Here is a 27509-nt window from a genome sequence, read left to right as displayed (position 1 = left end):
ATAGAAGAACCTTGCAATGTAGCCCTTGAAGACTGACAACGCCCAGCACGCTGACGAACTCGTCCCCTCCCTTACAAATGGGTCAGAAAGTGGGGAAAAAATTCTCCAAAATTGTGCGGAGGTGGGAGCTCTGGGCTCCCGGGCTCTCAGGGGTGCGGCGGGGATTCCGCAGGCAGCCCCCACCTGCTCTCAGCTAGCCGGCGCCTCGCTTGGCCCGCGTAAAGCCTCCTCCGGACGCTGCGAGTGTTGACCGCTCCAGCACAAACTCAGAGGCCCTTTTAATCTGGTTAAAGAGAAGCTCAACAGAAAGTGAAACATTTCCCGTCCCCTGGAGGGGAGAACTCCAGGCCAGGTAGGAGAAATAAAGTGGGTCGGAGGCACCTGTAGCCGCCCCGCTTCTAGACGATTCCGCCCCTTTGACTATCATCCCCTGGAGGGAGCGGGGAGGCAAAAGTCAGTTAAGCATCCCCAGAAAGGGGAGAAAAAAGTTACTGTCCAAGAACGTATACTCCGAATCTACAGGGACGTGGGCTGACATCAGCTCGCGTTTATTCGCGCTACACCCCCCACCTCCGCCGGCACGATGAATCCAGAGCACCCCCCGGCACCCCGCAAAGCCCTCCCCAGCCGCAGTCGAGACCCGAGCAAGGTGTCCCGGCGCTGCCGGAGCGCCGCTGCGGCGCTGGGGGCGGCTCTCCTCCAGCCTCGCGGAGGGCCGTGCGGGGACGCCCGCGGGCGCTCGGTGGTCGGGAGGGAGAGGGAGGAGGGTACTCGCCTGGAAGCTGGTGGCGGCCGAAGTTGGCGCAGTCGGGCTTGGGCTCGGGCTCAGGGTGAAGGCGGCTCTGGCCGGCGCTTGGGCGCCTCTGACACTGCGCCGGCGGCTGGGCCGCTGTCCCCTGCGCTCCCCGCGCGTCGCCGGCGGCGCCTGGCGGGGCCGGAGTACTGGAGGCGGCCCGGGGAATGGGCGGGTGCGAGTGGCCTCGGCCGCCGCTCCCGTGTATTATTGTGACTCAAGCTATTTCCTGTTTGGAGGTTTGGGAGAAAGAAAAAAAAAAAAAATCCAGGGTGGGGGTTGGGGCGGCGGCGACCGGATAGAGCGGTGGCCCGGAGGGGACTCGGATGGCCAGAGGTTGTCGCCTGTCTCCTTCGAGCCCCCAAGGGTGCCAAGCTTGCGCGCCGGGGGAGAGAAACGCAGTTTCTTGCAGCTTTACTTTGGGGTATCTGGAAGGACCGAGGCGGGGGGAGGTTTACACACGCCACCCAGCGGTGGGGTAGGGACTACGGCCGCAGGGACTGCCTGCCTGGTCACTCCAGCCCGCGCGCTCACTGGTCTGGCTTTTTTCTTCTCTGCAAAACTACCGCTGGGCTTTCTTCCCGCCCAAGGGCGAGTGGAATTCGCTGTGCTGCTTTCTTTATTCTTGACCTGGTCGGCTTTTCGATCCTCCTCATGGGTGTGGGCAAGGAACTGGTCAGCGTCTCTACTTTTTCAAAAACCACCGGACGATGGTTGGGGGGCCATTGTGGGTGTTCGATTGGCGACTTTTGCTGGAGGCGGCGGTGGGTGGTGGTGGTGGATCTTTGTTTTTGTTGGGAGGGGGATGGGAAAACAGGTTAATTATTTTGATGGAAAGTTAACTTTTATGATCAGCTTCCGCTCCCCTCCTCCACCAACCTCACCCTTAGCCGGGATCACTGGGTCTGAGGCCCCAGTCCGGAAATACCGGTTCCTCCCGCTGGGACAATAGGTGAGGGCGGGAGCGTTAACCGAGAGCTAGCTTAGTCTCCTCGGGAATCCCTGCTCAGATGGAAAGGCAGAATCCTCCTAGTGCCCAGGCCTGCGACTGGCTAGCAGGTGCGTCTTCATTTAGTCTTGTTAAAGGTCCTGGGATGGTTTTGGGGACTTGTTTAATGGGTGAAGGGTTTCAGTTTGGAACTCTGAAAAATGCTGGTTGCACAACTTAATGGTTTAAATGGTCAATTTTTTATGTGTATTTTACCACCGAAAGAAAAAAATTCATGGGAAGATCATACCTTCATTCACTCAAGACAGATTTGCTTATGATTGCCAAGCTCCCCTTCCCTCCTCCCGTACACAAACCTTTGCTAGAAGTAATGAAATAAGTAAAACTCAAGTTCATTTAGTTTAGACTGTGTATGTGTGTGTGCGCGCGCACGCTCAGTCCTGTCTGACTTTAAGAACCCTAGCTGGCCAGGCTCCCCTGTCCATGAGGATTCTCCAGACAAGAATACTGGAGTGGGTTGCCACGCCCTCCTCCAGAGGATCTTCCCAATTCAGGGGTGGAACCCAGGTCTCCCGCATTGCTGGCGGATTCTGTACCCTTTAGACTCTGGGGAGTACCTAGCAACAAGTTATTCCAAGAAGTGAGTAGGACATTACAATTTTTAAAAAGATGAACAGTAGTTTGTCAGGAACATAGTGCTGGCAAGATGAATAATGGTGAGTATGTTGTTTTGCTGTTGATCTAAGAAACCAGGAACACATACATTTGTGTATTTTCTAAGTGGAAAGATAAATTATTAAATTTGGGAGAGATGGAGCAAGTTGGAAAGTACAAGGATAGAAGCTAAACTTCTCTATCTTGTTTTGTAGATTTGACTGGGATGCCATAAATTTTTATGATTATGAAAAATTAAACATTTAAAAAGCAAAATGCAACAAATGAATACAGGTATCGAGTTGGTGGCTTAACCATATAAAGGGAAAATATGTCAGGTAACTTTAAGACACAATTGTTTGGTTCTACATGCCTTAGCAATATACCTTAAGGATGAAGAGAATGCTAAAAAACAAAACATAAACTGCTTTTTAGTAATGATAATGTTAACAATAATTTATGTTAATGTTCTTACAAATCTTATTTTAATATAAAAGATAAAAATAAAATCAAAGCTAAGCAATATTAAATTTGAACTGAAATTGTCATTTAGAACTTATACTTTTCTTAAATTTTTTTCCCAAGGTCTGTGTTCAAAATGTTCACTGAACAGTAACCAGTCTGGCAGGATTAAGCACTCTTAGATTCCAGATTGTGGTCTCTAAATACCATTTTTCTTTGAAAGGAACTAGACCTATTTGGAGAAGGAACTTATTTTAGATTAAAGGCAAGAAGTACCCAAAATAAGACTGGGAGCATCTTGTCAATTCAGAAAGCAAGGAAGCTATAAAAAACTAATAGATTCACATGAAATCGAATAAGAAGCCAACTTATAGAAGCTCCCACTGGCCAAAGTGGGATAAATTTGAGCATTAATAACAAAAATGACTGCAATGAATCGAGACATATTATATATAAATATATATATGAGTCATCAGTTCAGTTCAGTTCAGTCCCTCAGTCGTGTCCGACTCTTTGCGACCCCATGAATCACAGCACGCCAGGCCTCCCTGTCCATCACCAACTCCTGGAGTTCACTCAAACTCATGTCCATTGATTCGGTGATGCCATCCAGCCATCTCATTCTCTGTCGTCCCCGTCTCCTCTCGCCCCCAATCCCTCCCAGCATCAGAGTCTTTTCCAGTGAGTCAACTCGTCGCATGAGGTGGCCAAAGTATTGGAGTTTCAGCTTTAGCATCAGTCCTTCCAATGAACACCCAGGATTGATCTCCTCTAGAATGGACTGGTTGGACCTCCTTGCAGTCCAAGGGACTCTCAAGAGTCTTCTCCAGCACCACAGTTCAAAAGCATCAATTCTTCGGCGATCAGCTTTCTTCACAGTCCAACTCTCACATCCATACATGACCACGGGAAAAACCATAGCCTTGACTAGACAGACCTTGGTTGGCTTAAAAAAAAAAAAACCCAAAAGCCCTAATTGGTTACCTTGCAGATTCAGTGGAACTAATTCATTATTTTGAGAGCTGGTAAATTGTAAGAGAGAATTACATATTTTACATGCCTCGTTTGGACTGTATCTAACACTTCATATGTACCGTTTTAGATCTTATATCCCTCACTTGTCTCTTATTCTAGCCACTGCTGTAGCAACCGACTCTAGGTGGGCTCTTTCCAGCTTCATGCAGGAACAACCCAAATGACCTCACCTCCTACCTCCCACTCCAGTGCTTCCCTGTTAATACCAGTGTGAGAATCCATGGAAACTATCTTGTTGATTTTGCATACAGCACCCTGAGGGGTGGGTGAGTTAGCATTTCATGATCTAACTGTGGACCAGAGCGGGGATAGAAGCTGATAACTAAATATTCCCTCCTGAAAGAGATGGGAATACCAGACCACCTGACCTGCCTCTTGAGAAACCTGTATGCAGGTCAGGAAGCAACAGTCAGAACAGTACATGGAACAACAGACTGGTTCCAAATAGGAAAAGGAGTGCGTCAAGGCTGTATATTGTCACCTTGCTTATTTAACTTATATGCAGAGTACATCATGAGGAACGCTGGGTTGGAAGAAGCACAAGCTGGAATCAAGATTGCTGGGAGAAATATCAATAATCTCAGATATGCAGATGATACTACCCTTATGGCAGAAAGTGAAGAGGAACTCAAAAGCCTCTTGATGAAAGTGAAAGAGGAGAGTGAAAAGGTTGGCTTGAAGCTCAACATTCAGAAAACAAAGATCATGGCATCTGGTCCCATCACTTCATGGGAAATAGATGGAAAAACAGTGGAAACAGTGTCAGACTTTATTTTTTTGGGCTCCAAAATCACTGCAGATGCTGATTGCAGCCATGAAATTAAAAGATGCTTACTCCTTGGAAGGAAAGTTATGATCAACCTTGATAATATATTAAAATGCAGAGACATTACTTTGCCAACAAAGGTCCGTCTAGTCAAGGCTATGGTTTTTCCCGTGGTCATGTATGGATGTGAGAGTTGGACTGTGAAGAAAGCTGATCGCTGAAGAATTGATGCTTTTGAACTGTGGTGTTGGAGAAGACTCTTGAGAGTCCCTTGTACCGCAAGGAGATCCAACCAGTACATTCTAGGGGAGATCGATCCTGGATGTTCATTGGAAGGACTGATGCTAAAGCTGAAACTCCAATACTTTGGCCACCTCATGCGACGAGTTGACTCACTGGAAAAGACTCTGATGCTGGGAAAGGTTGGGGGCGGAAGGAGAAGGGGACGACCGAGAATTAGATGGCTGGATGGCATCACCGACTCTGTGGACATGAGTTTGAATGAACTCCGGGAGTTGGTGATGGACAGGGAGGCCTGGCGTGCTGTGATTCATGGGGTCGCGGAGAGTCGGACACGACTGAGCGACTGAACTTTCTCCCAAGATAAACTATTCTGAGGCTCAGTCCATATCACTTCTCAGAAATCAAGTCACAATGAATCATTTAATCAGATGTTTGAAACCACAAGACTACTGGATGAGGCTCCCTTGAACTGGCTCTCTCAGGTTCCCCCCCTACTAGCTTTCCCTAGAACCATGCTTCCAGTGGAGCTCCCCAGGTCGTTCAGATGGTAAAGAATCTGCCTGCAATGCAGGAGACCTAGGTTCGAGACCTGGGTTCGATCCCTGGATTGGAAAGTTTGCCTGGAGAGTTCTCACCTGGAGAATTTCATGGGCTGAGGAGCTTAGCGGGTTACCTCTTAGCTTGGGGTCACAAAGAGTCAAACACACTGAACGACTAATATACAAACAGCCCATATCTCATGTCTCAAGAACTCTGCTTCCTGGGAAAACCAAGCTATGAGCTGTACAAACTATATCTCAGGATAACTAAATAATTGATGAGGAAATTATTCTAGCAAATGAAATGACAAAACTTGAATATCAGCATTTTCCAAAACTCTAATAAAAATAAATCAAGGCAATGGTCATCATTGGCTACTAATATCTTAGAAAAGATCACTAGACATTGTATGCAATTGCTAGAAATACACAACACTGCAAATGACACATTTTTGCCAAAAAAGAGCAAACCTGAATCTGATCAAACTTCTAAACTACCAGTTTAGGGGAACTGTTGGAATAGAGGAATGTGTTAACACTACTAGGGGCATGTGAACAAAATCCCATATGTGAGAAACTCTAAAAGACAAATGACCCAGTTTCTTCAAAAAGAAGCAGGCACTAAAAATGATGGGGGAAGAAACAGATTAAAAGACTTAAGTGGTATCAGTGAAATACAACATGTATTTCTTGTTTGGTTTCTGATTCAAAATGAGGAGATATTTGGGGAAACTTGATAGCCCCTAAGGTAGAAAAATTTTAGGAAATGCTTTTAGTTATTTTAATCACATGCTCTAATTTAACATATGGGGTTGGTGTTGCTACTACCTGTGGTTTGGGTGGCGTATTTATTATATATATATTTAATTTCAGAGAACATTTCAGATGGGAAGAAAGAGACTCCGACTGGCACAGTTGGTTATTGACGTTTTCTGTTTTTCGCATCCGTTCTTTTCATTTTGGGTACGGGCTCTATGTATGCCTTTGTGCTCTCCTGTAAACAGCAAACAGCATTTTTAGTAACATTATTTCCATTCTGAACACCAAACGTTGCAAAATCTGCTTTTAGAAATAAAGAGACACTTCCATGGGCCATAGGGACAGTATTCTGAGAAATGGGACAAGAACTCTGGGTTCTGACTTAGCTCTGCAGAGGTTCTCTTCCTGTCACTGGCATGAAGTCAGTCCCATAGAAACCATCTTGCCTTCCCGGGAGACAAAGCCCTATTCTGTGCCTCTTGTGACAGGGAGCGCTTGTATTCTGAGGTTCTGAAATCAATACGATGCTTCACCTGCAAGCTGGATAAATAGGATGGGGAAAGAGTCAAATCTCAGTCTAAAATGGGGCACTGGCCTTGGTGAGACAGGTGTTTCCTCTACAGGCAAAAGGTGTATCATTGAGCCCCTGAAAGAGCCTTGTTTCTAGTTTTGACTTTGCTACTTGCTGCCTATTTGATTCTGAGTTTTGCAGTTTCATTGAGAAATAATTGTCATAGATCCCTATATAAGTTTAAGGCACACAACATAAGAGTTTCATTTACACATATTGGGAAATGATTACTACAACAGGTTCAGCTAATAGGCATCATCTCATAACAAAAGGAAAAGGGGAAAAAATGTTCTCCTTGTGATGAGAACTCTCAGGATTTACCCTTTTAACCACTTTGTGTATTGTACGGCAGTGGTGGCTGTAGCTAGCGTGTTATGCATTACCTCCCTAGTATTTACTCTGTAATGTTTATTTTATAATAGCTTATAATAATATAATTGGAAGTTTACCTTTTGATCATCTTCCTCCAATTTCTCCTCGTGCCTCCTCCCCCACAACACAAGTTTATATTTAACTTCTCTGACTCTCAACTTCTCTTTTTACTCTTTGACCTGGCAACTCCATTTTTAGGTATCTAGGTATCTACCCATCCCCCATATATACTTGCACACATATTGAAAGAAATACATTTAAGAATGCTTATTCCTGTGTATTAGACTGGCAAAAAATTAAAATGCCACTAAAGGAATGGCTAGATGAACAGTACATTTGGATGATGTGCTAAATGTAGTTTGATGCCTTTCAAGGTCGTTTTTTGTATGAACTATTCAGAGATTTGCATGTCCAAAGTGAGTATTCAATTAATTGAAGTGATAAATTTAAAACCCTAGTTCTTCTTTAGGCTTTAACTTTACACATTTTATTATTCTGTTTTGTAAGTCTGGTTTTTGTTTTCACTTAAAACATTTTATGTTATATTTGATACATACAAAATCATGTAAGTAACATCTGTATAAACTTGGGAGCATGTAATAAAATGAATACATGAATCCACCACATTATTAATCAGTAGAACATTACCAATGCTTTTGATGATGCCACAGGCTTCCAAATCCTAACCCCATCCCCCAAATATTTCAAGGTAATCACTATCTTAAATTATGCATTCGTTTAAAAAGTTGCTGTTTTTTTTTTTAACCAGACATGTACATCTTCCTAAACAATATATTGTTTGGATTTGCTAGCTTTTGAGCTTTATAAGAATAGAGTCACACTCTATGTAGTCTTCTGCAACCATCTCTTTTTCAATACAAATTATGTTTCTAAGATGTATTCAGGTTGCTGAGTATAGCTGTATTTCATCCAATTTTATTCCTGTGTAATATTCCATTTCTTTATTTAATTTTAAGTTTTCCTTTGTATAAAAAGATACCCATGGTGGTGAGTGGGAGGAATTGGGAGATTGAGATTGACGTTTATCTATGCTATTGATACTATTTATGAGATAGATAAATAATGAGAACCTGTTGTAGAGCACAGAGAATTTTACTCGATGCTCTGTGGTGATGTAAATGGGAAGGAAATGCAAAAAAAGAGGAGATGTGTGTATATTTGTTTCATTTTGCTATACAGTAAAAACTAACACAACGTTTTAAAGCACCTATACTCCAATAAAAGTTTTAAAAAAAGATGCCTACCCTCTAGGCAGATGATTACTTTCTTAGTAAACTTTAAGGGAAAGATTTCAAAACCATCACAAGATCAGAATTTGTAGACAGGAAGAGTGATTCTTCTTTTTACATATCAAGAAAATGCATGTATCATCATGCATTTTTGCCTAGTATATCAGAAGACACATAGCTCCCCGAAAAAAATGTGTCTGGATGGAACTCACTAAATGTTGTTTATACTTATGCTGCTGCTGCTGTTGCTGTTGCTAAGTCGCTTCAGTTGTGTCCGACTCTGTGCCACCCCATAGACGGCAGCCCACCAGGCTCCCCCGTTCCTGGGATCCTCCAGGCAAGAACACTGGAGTGGGTTGCCATTTCCTTCTCCAATGCATGAAAGTGAAAAGTGAAAGTGAAGTTGCTCAGTCGTGTCCGACTCTTTGCAACCCCATGGACTGCAGCCCTCCAGGCTCCTCCGTCCATGGGATTTTCCAGGCAAGAGTGCTGGAGTGGAATACTTATGCTAATCATTCCCTAATTCTAAGAAGGGGTAGCCTTCTAGCCCACATCCCTAGATTACTAATTCTTCCTTCTACTCATGGAAATCTACACCTTACATGTACTTTTGAGAAAATTTTATATTTCTTTGGCTCTTATAATTTGTAAGTATCTTATCTTCATAATTCTTAAGACCTTGGGACTTCATGAATCGTGCTTCTTTTCATATACCTCTCAACTTAGAGCCACATAACTCCAGCGGATATTAAAACAACGGCCAATGAAAGTGGTAACAGTTGTTGACTCTAATGGAATGTTATGTGTGTGTTTCCTGTGGTTTCCACTATTTTGTATGTTGGAAATGTTTCCTATATAAAAATTAAGGGAGGGGGATTGAATTGAATTCTGATGTCTTTCTTGACTGTCTGATTTGGGGGTCACAACTTTTTTAGCTATTTCTGCTGACCGCCTCTGAGGATGTTTTCCATCAGTTAAGTTAAAAGCAGTAAGCTAATCTGTATGAACCAACATAGAAAGTTCTTCAAGATATGTTGCTAAAAAAAAAGGCAAGTTGAAGAACAATACATATGGTATGCAACTGTTTATGCAATACATACATGCGTATCTGTCTGCAAATGAGTAGAAAAAGGACTGGAAGAATATTCGCATCTTGGCCACAGTGGTTAACTGGAAAAGTGAGTGGGAGACACTGTGATTTAGGGGGAGAGGAGAATGGTGGTGAAGCTAGATCTGTTCTTTTGGGGTACTGTTTTGTATTTAATTAAAAGCAAAAGTAAAGTGAATCCATGGGGTGGGCTACAAAGCCTGCCAGGTGTCTCCCAGCTGACACTTGCAGTGATCCTAGGGGCATGGAGCAGAGCTGTCTTAAAGGGGACTTGGGAGGTCATGGTAATGGGGTGCCCTCTGAAGGTTGAATGGGACCAATTGCAGCTCCTAGAACAGGCCACGACTGCATGGCTCAAGGGACTGATAAGTGCTCTTTCAACACTCTTGACTGTCCTCATCACAGCTACACCTGAAAGCAGGATTGCTCCAGAGCCAAGTACCTCCTCCATGGGGTCACAGTAGGCAGCAGCCCCGCCTTCTTCCTGGGCAAAGGCAGATATGGGGCAGCTAAACAGCCCACGTGTAGCTACCAGTCACAGTATTGAGAGGAAAGGCAAGAGCCATGCTCAGCAACCACTGGGCTGAAGAGTACTTTGATCTCCTTTAACACCCTTCATGGTCCACTCTACTTTAGAATGATACCTTAAGTCATTTAATTTATAATTCTGTTTAGAGCCAGGGGTTACCTCTAGATACACTGTTCCTATGGCCAGAGCTTAGGAAATTTTTCTAAGAAAATATCAGTTCAGGCACCGGACACAGTGCCTGCTTTAGAACATTTAACAATATTAATTATTTGGACTTTGACAAATAGCTCATAAAGGTACAGTACTTTGTCTTGATTATTTGTTTGTTCCAGAGATCACTGTAGTTTTAGTTAAGCCTTTGGTCTATATTGATTTTAAATATGCATGAAAAACATACTTTCCTTGGGAATGGAATTTCCAGGGAGATAGAAATATATAGAGATATGGATAAATTCACTGAATAACTTAGTAGGAAAACAAGGATGTATTATAGTGTCTTGAGTAAAAATCATCTTTCTCATTATGATGCTCAAAAAAGCTACACAATAAAATAATAGTTTTGTGATAATTACAACTGATATTTACACATATAGCTCAATCATAGAAGCTAGAGGCTAAGACACAGTTGAATTGCACCTGTGCTTATTATGCATCAGATAATAAAAAAGACACGACCAAAATTATTTTAATGAGTACTTATTTGGCATAGAATGCCTGTGACACTAAACCAAGGTTATACAAGCATGTTAATTGATTGAGGGATTCTTCTGCTTAAGTCAATAGCCACAACAAAAACCAGGGCAGTTGAGGGTGTGGTGACACTGCTGCCTTGCTACTGCCTTTTCAAACTGCTCTAACTCTTTTAAAGTATTTTCAGAAAATGCATATAACGACTTGTTAAAAAAAATCATTGACCCTGTGATTTTACCCTGGGCACAGATTCTGCTATCTTAAGCCAGTAGTACAAATGCAGAGAAAACTGCATGCATAAAACTTTTCACCAATATACTTTTCGTAAGAGGAAGAAAATGAAAACAGCGTTAAGTAGCCAATAATTATGAGAAAGGTAAATTGAGGCATGTCCACTAAAAGGAACACTATGTATATTAAGTATGAAGAGTGTTTAGAAATAGTCTTTCAGCCAACAAATATTTATTGAGTCAGCTTTACTATTACCACACTAAGCACAAGTGATCCAATGATGAACAAAAACATGGAGAAAGTTTTGTCCTCGTGGAGCTCATGGATAGCACAATATAATTTTCAGTATAAATGACAGACTATAAAATTTACATGCTATGATTACCCCAATGCAAAAATGAAAAACTAAAATGCAAACTTTATGGGATTTTGATAGCACATGTGATTTCCCCCTTCTGCATCATTTTAGAGAATTTATTTTTTTGTTTCATATAATATGAGATATAAAGAAAGATCAGGAAATATTGTTGTTAGCTGAAAAAAACAATAATAATACAGATTGAATAGCTGCAGCTCTGTGTGTAGATGGACAGGGATTGAAAACAATTGTTCAAAAAGGAAAAGTATCAGGAAGAGCAATAGGATCTGAGCTAACTCATTTTTCTTTTTAACAAGTGCGTGTTAATGCTGCTGCTTCAAGTCTTATAACAATGTGCTAAAGCTTTAAAAAGAGGCTTGGAGGAGCATTTCCCCTATCAGTCCAAGAACTCTAGAGAAAGGCACATGGTACAAGGAAAAAGAGCATTGGACATTTGAGTCCCACAGACCTGGGCGTACATCCCAGGTCACAATTGAGTGACCAAGATTAGCTCACTGTATTTACTTGAACCTATTTTCTCTTTTAAAAATAAGTCTAGGGACCTCCCTGGTGATCCAGTGGCTAAGACTCCATGTACTAATGCAGAGGGCTCAGGTTCAGTCCCTGGTCAGGGAACTAGATCCCCCATGCTACAGGAGTTTGCATCCTGCAACTAAAGATCCCATGTGCTGCAACTAAGACCCGGCACAGTCAAATAAATAATTTTTTTAAAGCTAAAATAAAGCTAATATTCGGTGGCTGTGTGATAAAATTCCAGCTGAGTTATTTCAAATCCTAAAAGACGATGCTGTGAAAGTGCTGCACTCAATGTGCCAACAAATTTTGAAAACTCAGCAGTGGCCATAGGACTGGAAAAGGTCAGTTTTCATTCCAATCCCAAAGAGAGGCAATGCCAAGGAATGCTCAAACTACTGCACAATTGTACTCATCTCACATGCTAGTAAAGTAATGCTCAAAATTCTCCAAGCCAGGCTTCAGCAATATGTGAACTGTGAACTTCGATGTTCAAGCTGGTTTTAGAAAAGGCAGAGGAACCAGTGATCAAATTGCCAACATCCGCTGGATCATCAGAAAAGCAAGAGAGTTCCAGAAAAACATCTTCTTCTGCTTTATTGACTATTCCAAAGCCTTTGACTGTGTGGGTCACCACAAACTGTGGAAAATTCTTCAAGAGATGGGAATACCTACCACCTGACCTGCCTCCTGAGAAATCTGCATGCAGGTCAGGAAGCAACAGTTAGAACTGGACATGGAACAACAGACTGGTTCCAAATAGGAAAAGGAGTACGTCAAGGCTGTATATTGTCACCCTGCTTATTTAACTTATATGCAGAGTACATCATAAGAAACGCTGGGCTGGAAGAAGCACAAGCTGGAATCAAGATTGCTGGGAGAAATATCAATAATCTCAGATATGCAGATAACACCACCCTTATGGCAAAGTGAAGTGAAGAAAAAAAAGAAAGTGAAGAAAAACTAAAGAACCTCTTAATGAAAGTGAAAGAGGAGAGTGAAAAAGTTGGCTTAAAGCTCAACATTCAGAAAACGAAGATCATGGCATCCAGTCCCATCACTTCATGGCAAATAGATGGGAAAACAGTGAAAACAGTGGCTGACTTTATTTTGGGGGACTCCAGAATCACTGCAGATGGTGACAACAGCCATAAAATTAAAAGACACTTACTCCTTGGAAGAAAAATTATGACCAACCTAGACAGCATATTAAAAAGCAGAGACATTATTTTGCCAACAAAGGTCCATCTAGTCAAGGCTATGGTTTTTCCAGTAGTCATATATGGGTGTGAGAGTTGGCCTATAAAGAGCTGAGCACTAAAGAATTGATGCTTTTGAACTGTGGTGTTGGAGAAGATTCTTGAGAGTCCCTTGGACTGCAAGGAGATACAACCAGTCCATCCTAAAGGAAATCAACTCTGAATATTCATTGGAAGGACTGATGCTGAAGCTGAAGCTTCAATACTTTGGCCACTTGATGTGAAGAACTTACTCATTCGAAAAGACCCTGATGCTGGGAAGGATTGAAGGCAGGAGGAGAAGGGGACGACAGAGGATGAGATGGTTGTATGGCATCACCAACTCAATGGACATGAGTCTCAGTAAACTCCGGTAGTTGGTGATAGATGGGGAGGCTTGGTGTGCTGCAGTCCATGGGTCGTAAACAGTCGGACATGGCTGAGCAACTGAATTGAAGGCTAATATTACCTGTTTCATATTGTTGTCAGTGTTAGAATTTATGTATCTACATGAAAGTGAAAGTCACTCAGTCATGTCTGACTCTGTGACCCATATGGACTATACAGTCCATGGAATTCTCCAGGCCAGAATACTGGAGTGGGAAGCCACTCCCTTTTCCAGGGGATCTTCCCAGCCCAGGGATTGAACCTGGGTCTCCTGCATTGCAGGTGGATTCTTTACCAGCTGAGCTACCAGGGAAGCCCATATATTTACATAGGCAGAGGGAAAACTAGAATATTGTATCAGGATTACAATTGGCTATAGATGACAGAATCTCAACTGCAAGAGCCTAACAAGATAGACCTTTATTTTATTTCACATCACAAAATATCTGGAGGCAGATTGTTCAGTATTTTTTTTGCTTTGAATAGCATTCTAAGATTAAAGCAGGGGAAAGGGAAACCACCACTAATACAGGGGACAAGGTTTTCCATTCTTTCTGCTTTGCCATCTCCCTGTGGTTTTGATCCTCATGGGTCCGAGATGGCTCCCCCACCATCAGGCATGTTGTGTATAGTGTCAGCAAGAGCCCGCTCAAGCTGAGTCTGCCCATGGGCTTCCCTGTAAGCATCTCTGCTTACGTTAGCCAAACTTGGGTCCTAAGGCTATTCTTGGGCTTCCCAGGTGACTCAGCAGTAAAGAATCTTCCTGCCAATACAGGAGACATGGGTTTGATCCCTGGGTGGGGAAAATCCCCTGGAGAAGGAAATGGCAACCCACTCCAGTGTTCTTCGCTGGAAAATCCTGTGGACAGAAGTGACTGGCAGGCTACAGTCCAAAGAATCGCGAAGAGTCAGACACGACTGAGCGACTAAACGACAACAAGGCTATTCTTAGCTCCACACTCACATATACCCACACTCACACACTTGCCTCTAAACTCTTTGCAGATACAACTTATACCTGGTACAGTGACACCTAATACATGCTCAGTAAATAATGTGTTGAAAAATTGTCTCCTCATTAAGGTATGATTTTCTATATGAATAGTATATCAAAAGTAAAATATTAATTTCTTGACCCAATACGAGAAGGCTCCTGTCAAGAAAGTTCTGTATGTTCCTTGACTAGGAAATACCCACAGAAATGAAAAAGGAAAAAGCTACTCACCTGGCTCCCAAGCCATCCCGTGACCCACATTGTCTAGGTTGCTTTGCTTTGGGCTAATTAATATGAAACCCAGGAGACAGAAACCAGAGGCTGTCCAGCGTGTGGCCTGTTGGGAAAGCATGGTACGTGAGCCCACCTAGGGATGGAGCAGCCACAGGTGCCACGTGAACCTTCCAGGAGAAGAAATATGTCCTGAGTCCAGGTCTGGCTACTGTTAGGCAGCCATGTCTGTGAGAAAGTGTATTGAGAACTGAAGAGTGACTAAAATGAGTAGCTGACTTAATTATCCTTACCTATGGTTCCTAAGGCAACAACTCCCTTAAGATCTTAGGTAATAAGATCCTTTCAAAACACACTTGGGACGTATCTCTTGTCTGTGGCCTGCACCTGCCTAGCTGGATATGATCCACTGGTTTCTGCCTTCTGGTGAGCCAAAAAAAGCACCCTGCAAATGTCTATCAGTTCTTGTGTATTTACAGATTCTACTGATATATATTAATTAATCCCCAACAAAGGACCTCCTGTTACAGTCACATCCACTGTGTGTAGAAGGATGTGGTGTTGAGTAATTATTTTTTGCCCAGACCCAGATTCTTGATTCATAGCACCCTAACTACTCATGAGATTGGTTCAAGCTATTGCATGCTTTTTTGGAATTGCACAGAGAAAGGTTATGGTATTAGTAAATTCACAATCCCTTAGCCACAATTCTGAAATTTCAGAGTTTTGTCTCTGAAACCACAAGTTTCGTGCTCAAATTCATTTGGCAGCAAAATCTGACTTCAACTGATGAGATAAGTCTAGTCATGATCCTTATTTATTCTACTTGGTACAAATAATCATATGTTTCACTGGGAATATATCGATGGGTTTAATTAATTCCAGACTCTGCTGGAAGTACCATGTAATGCTATGTAATATATGCACCATATTTCTGAAAAAATTCTGAATTCCAAAACATATGGCCCCAGAATTCCAGATAAAGCTTTGTGAACATGTAAAATTAAACCCCAGGGAGCTATGTAGTTCAGTTCAGTTCAGTCGCTCAGTCGTGTCCGGCTCTCCGCGACCCCATAAATCACAGCAGGCCAGGTCTCCCTGTCCATCACCAACTCCCGGAGTTCACTCAAACTCATGTCCACAGAGTTGGTGATGCCATCCAGCCACCTCATTCTCTGTCGTCCCCTTCTCCTCCCACCCCCAACCTTTCCCAGCATCACAGTCTTTTCCAGTGAATCAACTCGTCGCATGAGGTGGCCAAAGTATTGCAGTTTCAGCTTTAGCATAGTGACGGGTTATTCAACACATCACATTGTACTTGAATCCTCTTTATAAATGGTAGAGTCTCTGCTTTCCCTGCCCAAATACACCATGTATCTAACCCTAACTATTGCAAGCTGTATCAGTTCTGCAGAAAATTTTGCAGACTCATTATACACCCCCCCCAAATTCTCACACTGTGAATTTGCACTGGCTCTGCCTCTGATTACAAGGACTGCTCCTCCTTACAGGCAAAACAACTCCATTTCCTCTTATTGCTTTTCATATCATTAAAGAAATAAACACCCACCTTGGGCAAACATATTTAAGTTTCTCTATAAGTTTCCAAGGGGCTTCCCAGGTGGCTCAGTGGTAAAGAATCAGCCTGCCAGTGCAGGAGACACAGGTTCCTCCCTGTGTTGGGAAGATCCCCTGGAGAAGGAAATGGCAACCCACTCCAGTATTCTTGTCTTGGAACTCCCATAGGCAGAGGAGCCTAGTAGAACACAGTTCATGGGGTCACAAAAGAATTGGGCATGACTTAGCAACTAAAACAACCACAACAACAAGTTTCCAAGGAAAGCAAATTTGAAGAGCAACTCAAAGGAGAACAACATGTTTAGTTTCTTTTGTGTATCCCTAAACTTCAAGGAAATGGCAACCCACTCCAGTGTTCTTGCCTGGAGAATCCCAGGGATGGGGAAGCCTGGTGGGCTTCCGTCTATGGGATCACACAGAGTCGGACACGACTGAAGTGACTTAGCAGCAGCAAACTTCCTTTATGTGGCTTTGACACAAGGCATGGTGTTGTGACTCCTGTATGATATTAGCACAACAAATTAATCTTTCAATTATCCAGCTAAGTCAGAAATCATGATTTGGATCTTTCATTGAACAGGAGAAATCAGATGCAGAATGCAGAACACATGGAGGATTCATGGATGACAAATTATTAGGTTAGATTAACAGATTAAGGTCTAAACATATTTCTGGTGACCAAGTAGAGGAGATATAGGCATGTCCCTGTTTTCCTCTATCCCTAGAAAACTGGAAAGTACACAATAATGTATGACTAATTGCTCCTGTCACGGAGAAACTTGTACCAGCAAGTTAAAGGACATTCTGAAGGAAACTCATGACTCCTCGATCATATCTGATGGAAGAATGACTATGACTCAACAAGGAAACTCAGTAAACTTCACAGCCTCGTAAATTTGCATTCACAACCAGCACATGCTCTTTGATGCAGGAACCCAGGACAAATATGAAGAGCCTCTCTATGATGAAAGAGCTTGTGCTTAGCAGTGAGTTGTTTGTCTGTCATGGTTCTGGTTTGGAATCTCTGCTAAATGCGTTACTTCCAAAGGAAAAGTGACTCCCAATTCCCTCCTCCTTCACGCTCTTGAAGCAGGGTTTCAGCTACACCAAACCTTATTATATCAACTGTCACCTGGGCTACTGATGTCGTCTTAACTGTTTCCATGGTGTGGAACACACTACCCTAAGCTTGTTCTCATTTTGTTCAGGCGTCTACTCAGTTGCTAGTGTATCTGGAGAAGTCTTCAACCACTCTATCAATCTGAGTTCTCCAAAAACAGTTCTGGAGATGGATGGTGGTGGTGATTGTGAAACCACACAACTCAAACTGGGACTTGAACCCATGGGTTGAGACTTGAACCCAGCCAAAGCTCAGATGGGGCCTTGAAGCGCCTTTTAATTGAAATCTTGCACACCCGATCTCAGGACTTTATAAAGCTCAGGCTCTTTATGTCTCAGTGCAGAAGGAATTCAGTGAGAGACAAAGTGACAGGTAAGAAGTAGATTTATTTTTGAGAGATATACATTCCATAGAAAGAACGAAGTCTGCCTCAAAAGGTGAGATGGCCCCAAAGTATGGGGTGGCTAGTTTTTATGGACTGGGTAACTTCATAGGCTAACGAGTAAGTGGGGAGAGTTAGTCCAACTATTTTGAGGAAGGGTGGGAATTTCCAGAAAGTGGGCCCCTGCCCACTTTTGGCCTTTTATGGTCAGCCTCGGAGCTGTCATGGCACTGGTGGGTGTGTCATTTCGCATGCTGATGTGTTACAGTGAGTGTGTAATGGAACTCTAGGTCTGCTGGAAGTCATATCTTCCACCATCTTGGGTCTAGTTGGTTTCAAATGGTTTATGTTGTATCCTCAACAGCTGTTTCAGTTGTATAACAATGTGAATGTACTTAATGCCATGAACTTTAACTTAAAAATGATTAACATGGTAAATTTTATGTAATGGACATTTCCCACAATGAGAGGGGGAAAAAATGGAAGGAATCAAAAAAAAAAATAGTGCCACCCAGCACACTCCATCCTTTTCACCTGCTTCTTTTTCCTTCTTAGGACATCAGTACCCAACTCTGTAGATTCATTTGTCTATTATCTGTACTCCCCCAAATGAAAGGAAGATCCAAGAGAGCTGGTGCTTCATTTGTTTTCTTCACGCCTTTATTTGTCATGCCCAGAACAGTGGCTGGCACACTGTAGGTACATTTGAAGATTTTCTGAATTAATGAGTAAAAGTGAGCAAGGTAGGCCTGAAACTAGTATTCATACCTCTAGTTTCTCTCCCTCTAATCCAATCCAGCCTAGCCACTGACCCTAGAGTTGCCTGGGTTTTCTTTTTAAAACATAGATTTGATCTTATTATTCTAGTCCTCCCAAATTCTGTACATTTAGGAGAAAAACAAACACTATTTTAAAGAGAGAAGAAGAAATAGCAAGTGATAACCACACAATGTTACCTAGATCGACTCTGAGAAATAACATCCAGTTTCTCTGCATGTCAAAGTCTCACATAAGAGTTAACAAAGATATTAAATCATAAGCAAACCAATGGCATGAATAACAACAAAAAAATTCCCCAAACCACCTCTTGCTTTTTGGTAACTACGGTAGAAGATCCAAATTTAATAGATGGTATGACATCTTCAGTTCAGTACAGTTCAGTTGCTCAACCGTGTCCGACTCTTGCGACCTCATGGACTGCAGCACACCAGGCCTCCCTGTCTATCACCAACTCCCCAAGCTTACTCAAACTCATGTTCATTGAGTCAGTGATGTCATACTACCATCTCATCCGGTCTTCCCTTTCTCCTCCTGCATTCAATCTTTCCCAGCATATAGGTCTTTTCCAATGAATCAGTTCTTTGCATCAGGTGGCCAAAGTATTGGAGTTTCAACTTCAGCATCAGTCTTTCCAATGAATATTTAGGACTGAGTTCTTTTACGATGGACTGGTTGGATCTCCTTGCAGTCCAAGGGACTCTCAAGAGCCTTCTCCAATACCACAGTTCAAAAGCATCGATTCTTCGCCACTCAGCTTTCTTTATGGTGCAACTCTCACATCCATACATGACTACTGGAAAAACTATAGCCTTGACTAGACGGACCTTTGTTGGCAAAGTAATGTCTCTGCTTTTTAGTATGCTGTCTAGGTTGGTCATAGCTTTTCTTTCAAGGAGCAAGTTTCTTTTAGTTTCATGGCTGCTGTCACCATCTGTAGTGATTTTGGAACACAAGAAAATAAAGGCTGTCACTGTTTCCATTGTTTCCCCATCTGTTTGCCATGAAGTGATGGGACCGGATGCCATGATCTTAGTTTTCTAAATGTTGAGTTTTAAGCCAACTTTTCCACTCTCCTCTTTCACTTTCATCAAGAGGCTTTTTAGTTTTTTTTCCATTTTTGCCATAAGGGTGGTGTCATCTGAATATCTGAGGTTATTGATATTTCTCCCAGCAATCTTGATTCCTACTTGTATTTCACCCAGTCCAGCATTTCTCATGATGTACTCTGCGTATAAGTTAAATAAACAGGGTGATAATATACAGCCTTGATGTACTCCTTTTCCGATTTGGAACCAGTCTGTTGTTCCATGTCCAGTTCTAACTGTTGCTTCTTGACCTGCATACAGATTTCTCAGGAGGAAGGTCAGGTGATCTGGTATTCCCATCTCTTGAAGAATTTTCCTCAGTTTGCTGTGATCCACACAGTCAAAGGCTTTGGCATAGTCAATAAAACAGAAGTCAGTGTTTTTCTGAAATTCTCTTGCTTTCTCGATGATCCAATGGATGTTGGCAATTTGATCTCTGGTTCCACTGCCTTTTCTAAATCCAACTTGAACATCTGGAAGCTCACTGTTTATGTACTGTTAAAGCCTAGCTTGGAGAATTTTGAGCATTAATTTTGCTAGTGTGTGAGATGAGTGCAATTGTGTGGTAGTTTGAGCATTCTTTGGCATTGCCTTTGTTTGGGATTGGAATGAAAACTGACTTTTTTCAGGCCTGTGGCCACTGCTGAGTTTTCCAAATTTGCTGGCATATTGAGTGCAGCACTTTCACAGCATCATCTTTTAGGATCTGAAATAGCTCAGCTGGAATTCCATCCCCTCCACTAGCTTTGTAGTGATGCTTCCTTGCCATCTTCACATGCATTACCTTCCTCCTCTTTGAAGTCCCAAAACACCACCCGCAACAACCTTGTTTGTTTTCCGCTGAAGATGATATTTAAGGAGAGGGGTTTGGCCATTTTGGCGGTTCCTCAGTTTTCCCGGGTTTCTCGCAGGTATACACGTTATTAAACTTTTGTTTCATTTTTCTCTTGTCCATCTGCCTCATGTCAATTTAATTCTTAGACCAGCCAGAAAAACTTACACAGGTAGAGGAAATAGGCTTCCTCCCCAACACTGTGCTCCCTGCACTCCAGCAAGAGTAGGCTTTTCTGCTCACTTCATGCACATGGGTGTTCTTCCCTGCCTGCCTCTGCTCAAAGCTCTCCCCTGTCCAGAAGGCCCCCACCTCCCCTGCCAGTTGACCCCTTAGCACCCCTTTCCCTTCTCTACCTGCCACAGTTGTGTTTATCCTTCAAGGCCTCCTACTCCATCCATCCCTTAAATCAACTGTAATTACCAGTTTCCCTGAGACATTTTATTTTTATTATTATTTTTTTTTACATGTCATTTATTCTTTATTTTCTTTAAATCCCAAGTACAAGTTCCCTGGGGTGCTTCAGTTCAGTTAAGTCGCTCAGTCGTGTCTGACACTTTGAGACCCCATGAGCTGCAGCACGCAAGGCCTCTATGTCCATTACCAACTCCTGGAGCACACCCAAACTCATGTTTCAGCTTCAACATCAGTCCTTCCAGTGAACACCCAGGAGTGATCTCCTTTAGGATGGACTGGTTGGATCTCCTTGCAGTCCAAGGGACTCTCAAAATTCTCCAGCACCACAGTTCAAAAGCATCAATTCTTCTGCGCTCATGTCCAGTTGTAACTATTGCTTCCTGACCTGCATACAGGTTTCTCAAGAGGCAGGTCAGGTGGTCTGGTATTCCCATCTCTTTCAGAATTTTCCACAGTCTATTGTGATCCACACAGTCAAAGGCTTTGGCATAGTCAATGAAGCAGAAATAGGTGTGCTTCATTCATTATCTAATCATAGAAACTCTGTTGTTGTTCATTCAATCAGGTGTGTCCAACTCTTTGCAACCCCACGGACTGCAGCATGCTAGGCTGCATGCTCTTTCTGTCACTGTCTCCCTGATTATGACAAGTGGGGATCTTCCCCTATTTCCTTCATTGTAAATTGTTATTTTAAAATATTTAATTGGAAAAAATATTATCCCCTAAGTGTTAATACATTTGTTGTTGTTCCGTTGCTTAGTCATGTTTGACTCTTTGTGAAGCACTGTCCTTCACTATCTCCTGGAGTTGGCTTAAACTCAAGTCCATTAAATAGATGCTGCCATCCAACCATCTCATCCTCTGTCGTCCCCTTCTCCTGCCCTCAATCTTTCCCAGCATCAGGGTCTTTTCAAATGAGTCAGCTCTTCCCATCAGGTGGCCAAAGTATTGGGTTTCAGTATTAGTCCTTCCAATAAATATTCAGGTTTGTTTTCCCTTGGTATTAACTGGTTTGATCTTCTTGCTGTCCAAGGGACTCTCTCAAGAATCTTTTCCAGCACCGCAGTTCAAACGCATCAGTTCTATGGCATTCAGCCTTCATGATGGTTCAACTCTCACATCCATACATGACTCCTGGAAAAATCATAGCTTTGACTAGACAAACATTTGTCAGCAAAGTGATGTCTCTGCTTTTTAATATGCTGTCTAGATTGGTCATAACTTTCCTTCCAAGGAGTAAGCGTCTTTTAATTTCATGGCTGCAGTCACCGTCTGCAGAGATTTTGGAGCTCAAGAAAATAACATCTGTCAGCATTTCCACTTTTTTCTTACTTGCCATGAAGTGAGGGGACTAGATGCCATGATCTTTGTTTTTTGAATGTTGAGTTTTAAGCCAGCTTTTTCACTCTCCTCTTTCACCTTCATCAAGAAGCTCTTTAGTTCCTCTTCACTTTCTGCCATTAAAGTGGTTATTGTTGTTCAGTTGCCCAGTCGTGTTCGACTCTTTGTGACCCCATGGACTGCAGCACACCAGGCCTTCCTGTCCCTTACCATCTCCCGGAGTTTGCCAAAGTTCATGTCTATTGCATTTGGTGGTGCCATTGAGCCATCTTATCCCCTGACACCCTATTCTCCTGCCTTCAATCTTCCCCAGCATCAGGGTCTTTTTCAGTGAGTCAACTCTTCATATCTAGTGACCAAAATATTGCATCTTCACCTTTATCATCAGTCTTTCCAATGAATATTCAGGGTTGATTTCCTTTAAGACTGACTGGTTTGATCTTGTTCTCCAAAGAGAGCACCACAGTTCAAAGGCATCAACTTTTCAGTGCTCAGCCTTCTTTGTGGTCCAGCTATCACAACCGTACATGACTACTAGGAAGACCATAGCCTTGACTCTATGGATCTTTGTTGGCAAATTGATATCTTTGCTTTTTAACACACTGTCTATATTTGTCATAGCTTTGCTGCCAAGAAGCAGTCTTCTAATTTCATGGCTGCAGTCACCATCTGCAGTGATTTTAGAGCCCAACAAGAGGAACTCTGTCAGTGCTTTTACTTTTCCCTTTCTATTTACCATGATGTGATGGGGCTGGATGTCATGGTCTGCTGCTACTGCTACTGCTAAGTCACTTCAGTCGTGTCCGACTCTGTGTGACCCCATAGACGGAAGCCCACCAGGCTCCCCTGTCCCTGGGATTCTCCAGGCAAGAACACTGGAGTGGGTTGCCATTTCCTTCTCCAATGTGTGAAAGTGAAAAGTGAAAGTGAAGTCGCTCAGTCATGTCCGACCCTTAGCGACCCCACGGACTGCAGCCTACCAGACTCCTCTGTCCATGGGATTTTCTAGGCAATAGTACTGGAGTGGCTTGCCATTGCCTTGGATCCATGCATGGATGTCATGGTCTTTGTTTTTTAATATTTGGTTTTAAGCCAGCTTTTTCACTCTCCTTCTTCATCCTTATCAAGAGGTTCTTTAGTTTCTCTTCGCTTTCTGCCTTTAGAGTGGTATCATCTGCATATCTGAGGTTGTTGATGTTTCTCCCATCAATCATCAGTTTTGATTCCAGCTTGTAATTCATCCAGCCCAGCTTTTCTCATGATGTACTCTTTATAGATGTTAAATAAGCAGGGTGACAATGTACAGCCTTGACTTACTCCTTTCCCAGTTTTGAACCAGTCCATTGTTCCATGTCCAGTTCTAACTGTTGCTTCTTGTTCTGCATACAGGTTTCTCAGGAGACAGGTAAAGTGGTCTGGTATACCCATCTCTTTGAAAATTTTCTCAACAGTTTGTTGTGATTCACACAATCAAAGGCTTTAGCATAGTCAATGAAATGGAAGTAGATGTTTGTTTGGAATTCCCCTATGATCCAGCAGATGCTGTCAGTTTGATCTCTGGTTCCTTTGCCTTTTCTAAATCCACCTTGTACATATGGAAGTTCTTGGTTCATGTACTGCTGAAGCCTGCTGCTGCTGCTGCTGCTGCGTCACTTCAGTCGTGTCCGACTCTGTGTGACCCCATAGACAGCAGCCCACCAGGCTCCCCCGTCCCTGGGATTCTCCAGGCAAGAACACTGGAGTGGGTTGCCATTTCCTAGTTCATTGTAAATTGTATTTAAAAATATTATCCCCTAGGCTAGTATTACTCCAGTACTCTTGCCTGGAAATCCCATGGACAGAGGAGCCTGGTAGGCTGCAGTCCTTGGGATTGCAAAGAGTCTGACTCGACTGAGCGGCTTCACTTTCACTTTTAATCTTCATGCATTGGAGAAGGAAATGGCAATGTTCTTAACTGAAGCGACTTAGCAGCAGGCTAATAATAATAAAACAGTGTAACTTTTTAATAAGGAGAACATTCTTTTTTTAAAAAATTTTAAGAAAAATTTTATTATGGTTGGTTTACAATGTTGAATTAGTTTCTGCCATACGTTGAAGTGAATTAGCTAAATGTATACATATACCCCTTCTTTTTGGATTTCCTTCCCATTCAGTTCAGTCGCTCAGTTGTGTCCGGCTCTTTGCGACCCCATGAATCACAGCACGCCAGGCCTCCCTGTCCACCACCAACTCCCGGAGTTCACTCAAACTCATGTCCATCGAGTTGGTGATGCCATCCAGCCATCTCATTCTCTGTTGTCCCCTTCTCCTCCTGCCCCCAATCCCTCCCAATATCAGAGTCTTTTCTAGTGAGTCAACTCTTCACGTGAGGTGGCCAAAGTACTGGAGTTTCAGCTTTAGCATCAGTCCTTCCAATGAACACCAAGGACTGATCTCCTTTAGAATGGACTGGTTGGATCTCCTTGCAGTCCAAGGGACTCTCAAGAGTCTTCTCCAATGTTAGATCACCACAAAACGTTGAGTTCCCTGTGCTATGTATTAGGTTCTCATTAATTATCTATTTTATACATTTTAGTGTATATATGTCAATCCCAGTCTCACATGGCATGTTAAGTCTCTGCATCAAGCACTGCTGTGAGTGTTGGATTGAAGTCCTTTACGCCTCTGCCTCTCTTCCTGACCAGACTGTAAAGGTGCAGAGGAGTGTGGCAGTGTACACAACAGGTGCTTAAAGCATATCTGTGAGAACTGAGTTCTTATCACATGTGCCTCCAGGACATTGCCCTCTCCAGTCAGACACTCCATGGAGGATATTGTCTGTCAGCTTCAGGCGTGGGTGCTGGAGGCTGTGTCATTCCCAAATATGGGCATGCCGGGCATGACTTCATCTCTCATGAAAAAGAGCCGGTCATGTCTGCGTCCACCTGACTCAGCCCTGAGACCTGCTGGAGTTCCTGAGGGAGTCACCAGGGCAGATGTTTACTTGTGTGTCATCACAAGAACACCAGGACTCCTGATAAGCTGATCCTGAAACTGTGGAAAGCTAAGCTTTGTCAGCCTCTGCCTCTGAGTCAGCCCTGGGGGCAGAGATCTGTGCTGACCTGCGGGAAACCCCATTGTCTGTCAGGTCACCATGAATGTTTCTCTCATGAGAGGGTCCAAGCCGAGGCCAGGGGGAGATTAGAGGGAAATAAAGTGGGGACTCAATGTACAAGCTGCAAATCTCATGGGCAAAACTTGGCTGATTTCTGAAGTGTGAACTAAGAGAATAAAACTTTTTAAGTTTTACGTTACTTGAGAATTGTGATAGAGAGTAATGGAGCAAACAAGTGAAGAAAAACCAACACAACAGCTGTTCCAAACAAATACACTTCTACTGCTCTAGCACCAGCCTGACTGTCTTTCCTAAATCTGGTGGAAATGCCCTACTTATCTTTCTCTTGTCCCGGATTCCTGACATAGCTTCACCAACCCTGAGCAGGAGGAAATGCAGGCACGGCAGTGATGGCACTAGTTTAGTTGCTCAGTCGTGTCTGACCCTTGCAACTCCAGGGACTGTAGCCAACCAGGTTCCACAGCCATGGGACTCTCTAGGCAAGAATACTGGAGTAGGTTGCCCTTTCCTTCTCCAGGGGATCTTACTGACCCAGGGATTGAACCCACATCTCCTGTGTCTTTTGCATTGGCTGGTGGATTCTTTACCACTAAGCCACCTAGGAAGCTGAATAGATGTTGTAGGCTTTCCCACAAAGGGTTTTAAATCCAGATGTCTGGGAAATTCTGGGCTGAACATGCATCTGTACTGCAGGACCTCTCAGATGTGTGCGTTGTAACTTTTCAAGAGGAAGCATAGTGCTGGATATCCCAGATTTCCTTGGCCACAGAATTCTTTTATACCCACAGAACTCTTAGGACTCACTTGGGCAGGTGCTAAAATGGAGAATGTCTTAAGTTCCCTTTCAGAACTTGATGCCCTTCCTGTGGCTGGCCTCACTGTGACATCTCTGGCCATGTTCTGCCTTGTTTTGCATGAGTCCTACTTTGTTTCATTTTTTCCCCATCACCTCGTCTCCCAGTGATCATCCTCTCAAGAGTGAACAGAGTCACATGGTTTCCTTCATTTCTCTGAAAATCTAGATCTATCATTGTCAAAATATAAAAATGATATGATTATTTGAAAAAAATGCATTACAGGAAAGTATAAGTAAAGAAAATTAAAATTCACCCCCAATTTTAATCACCCAGAAGTAATTCTAACAAAGCATTTTTCAGTTGAGCCAGAAGATTCTACAATTGGCAGAATTTTATTTAATGCTTCAATTACAAATGTATATGGCAAAATATTTAAAACAGATTGATGTGTTTGAACTCCTGTATGTCTGAAACATTGGAGATTTAATAATTAGGGTAGTTCAGAAATGGGTGGAGGGGTTGTTACAGCTTGAAGTATGTCCTCCCCACAAAATATGTTCTAGTACCTCAGAATGTAAACTTGTTTGGAAGGAAGGTCATTGCAGAAGTAGTTACAATTAAGATAGATGATGGTGGGGTAGTAGGGAGGGCACCTAATCCACTGTGACTAATGTACTTATTAAAAAATGGCCACATGAAGACCCAGAGACATAGAGGGAAGAATGTCATGTGACAGCAGAGGTAGAGATTGGAGTCATGCGGCTGTAAGTCATGGAATGCATTAGAAACTGAAAGGCATGGAACAGAGTCTTCCCTAGAGCCTTCAAAAGAGTATGACCCTTTTGAAAAAGAATATATACATATAATGTTTTGTTGTTGAGTCAGTAAGTCATGTTTGACTCTTTGCAGCCCCATGAACTGTGTAGCCCACCAAGCTCCTCTGTCCATGGTATTTCCCAGGCAAGAATACTGGTGTGGGTAGCCATTTCCTTCTCCAGGGGATCTTCCTGATCCAGGGATCAAACCTGTGTCTCCTGCATTGCAGGCAGATTCTTTACCACTGAGCCACCAGGGAAACATATATATATATATATATATAAATTGAAAGTCGCTCAGTTGTGTCCGACTCTTGTGACACGATGGATTGTATAGTCCATGGAATTCTCTAGGCGAGAATACTGGAGTGGGTAGCCTTTCCCTTCTCCAGGGGATCTTCCGGATCTTCCCAACTCAGGGATCGAACCCAGGTCTCCTGCATTGCAGGCAGGTTCTTTACCAACTGAGCTATCAGGGAAGGCTATATATATATATATATAAAACTTCGCTATACAGCAGAAATTAACACAACATTGTAAATCAAATATTCCTC

At 42.8% G+C, this 27509-nt stretch overlaps 1 protein-coding gene and 1 long non-coding RNA gene across 2 annotated transcripts in view; one reads left to right on the top strand and one right to left on the bottom strand.

Moving 5' to 3' along the window:
- The window catches only part of TJP2 (tight junction protein 2), a 130772-nt gene extending 129591 nt beyond the window's left edge, over nt 1-1181 (bottom strand). The window contains exon 1 of the mRNA XM_055428356.2: nt 776-1181. The gene's annotated coding sequence lies outside the window, so the exon portion shown is untranslated. The remainder of the gene's footprint in view (nt 1-775) is intronic.
- LOC129557636 (uncharacterized) overlaps nt 226-27509 on the top strand; it is a 129642-nt gene continuing 102358 nt past the window's right edge. The window contains exon 1 of the long non-coding RNA XR_008686251.2: nt 226-352. This is a non-coding gene — a long non-coding RNA (uncharacterized LOC129557636). The remainder of the gene's footprint in view (nt 353-27509) is intronic.

Source organism: Moschus berezovskii, chromosome 7, assembly GCF_049115385.1.
Source record: "Moschus berezovskii isolate FMDL1 chromosome 7, NW_MosBer_1.0, whole genome shotgun sequence".
NCBI lineage: Eukaryota > Metazoa > Chordata > Mammalia > Artiodactyla > Moschidae > Moschus > Moschus berezovskii.
Note: the sequence above shows the minus strand (reverse complement) of the source record. Positions and strands in the feature narration are given on the sequence as shown.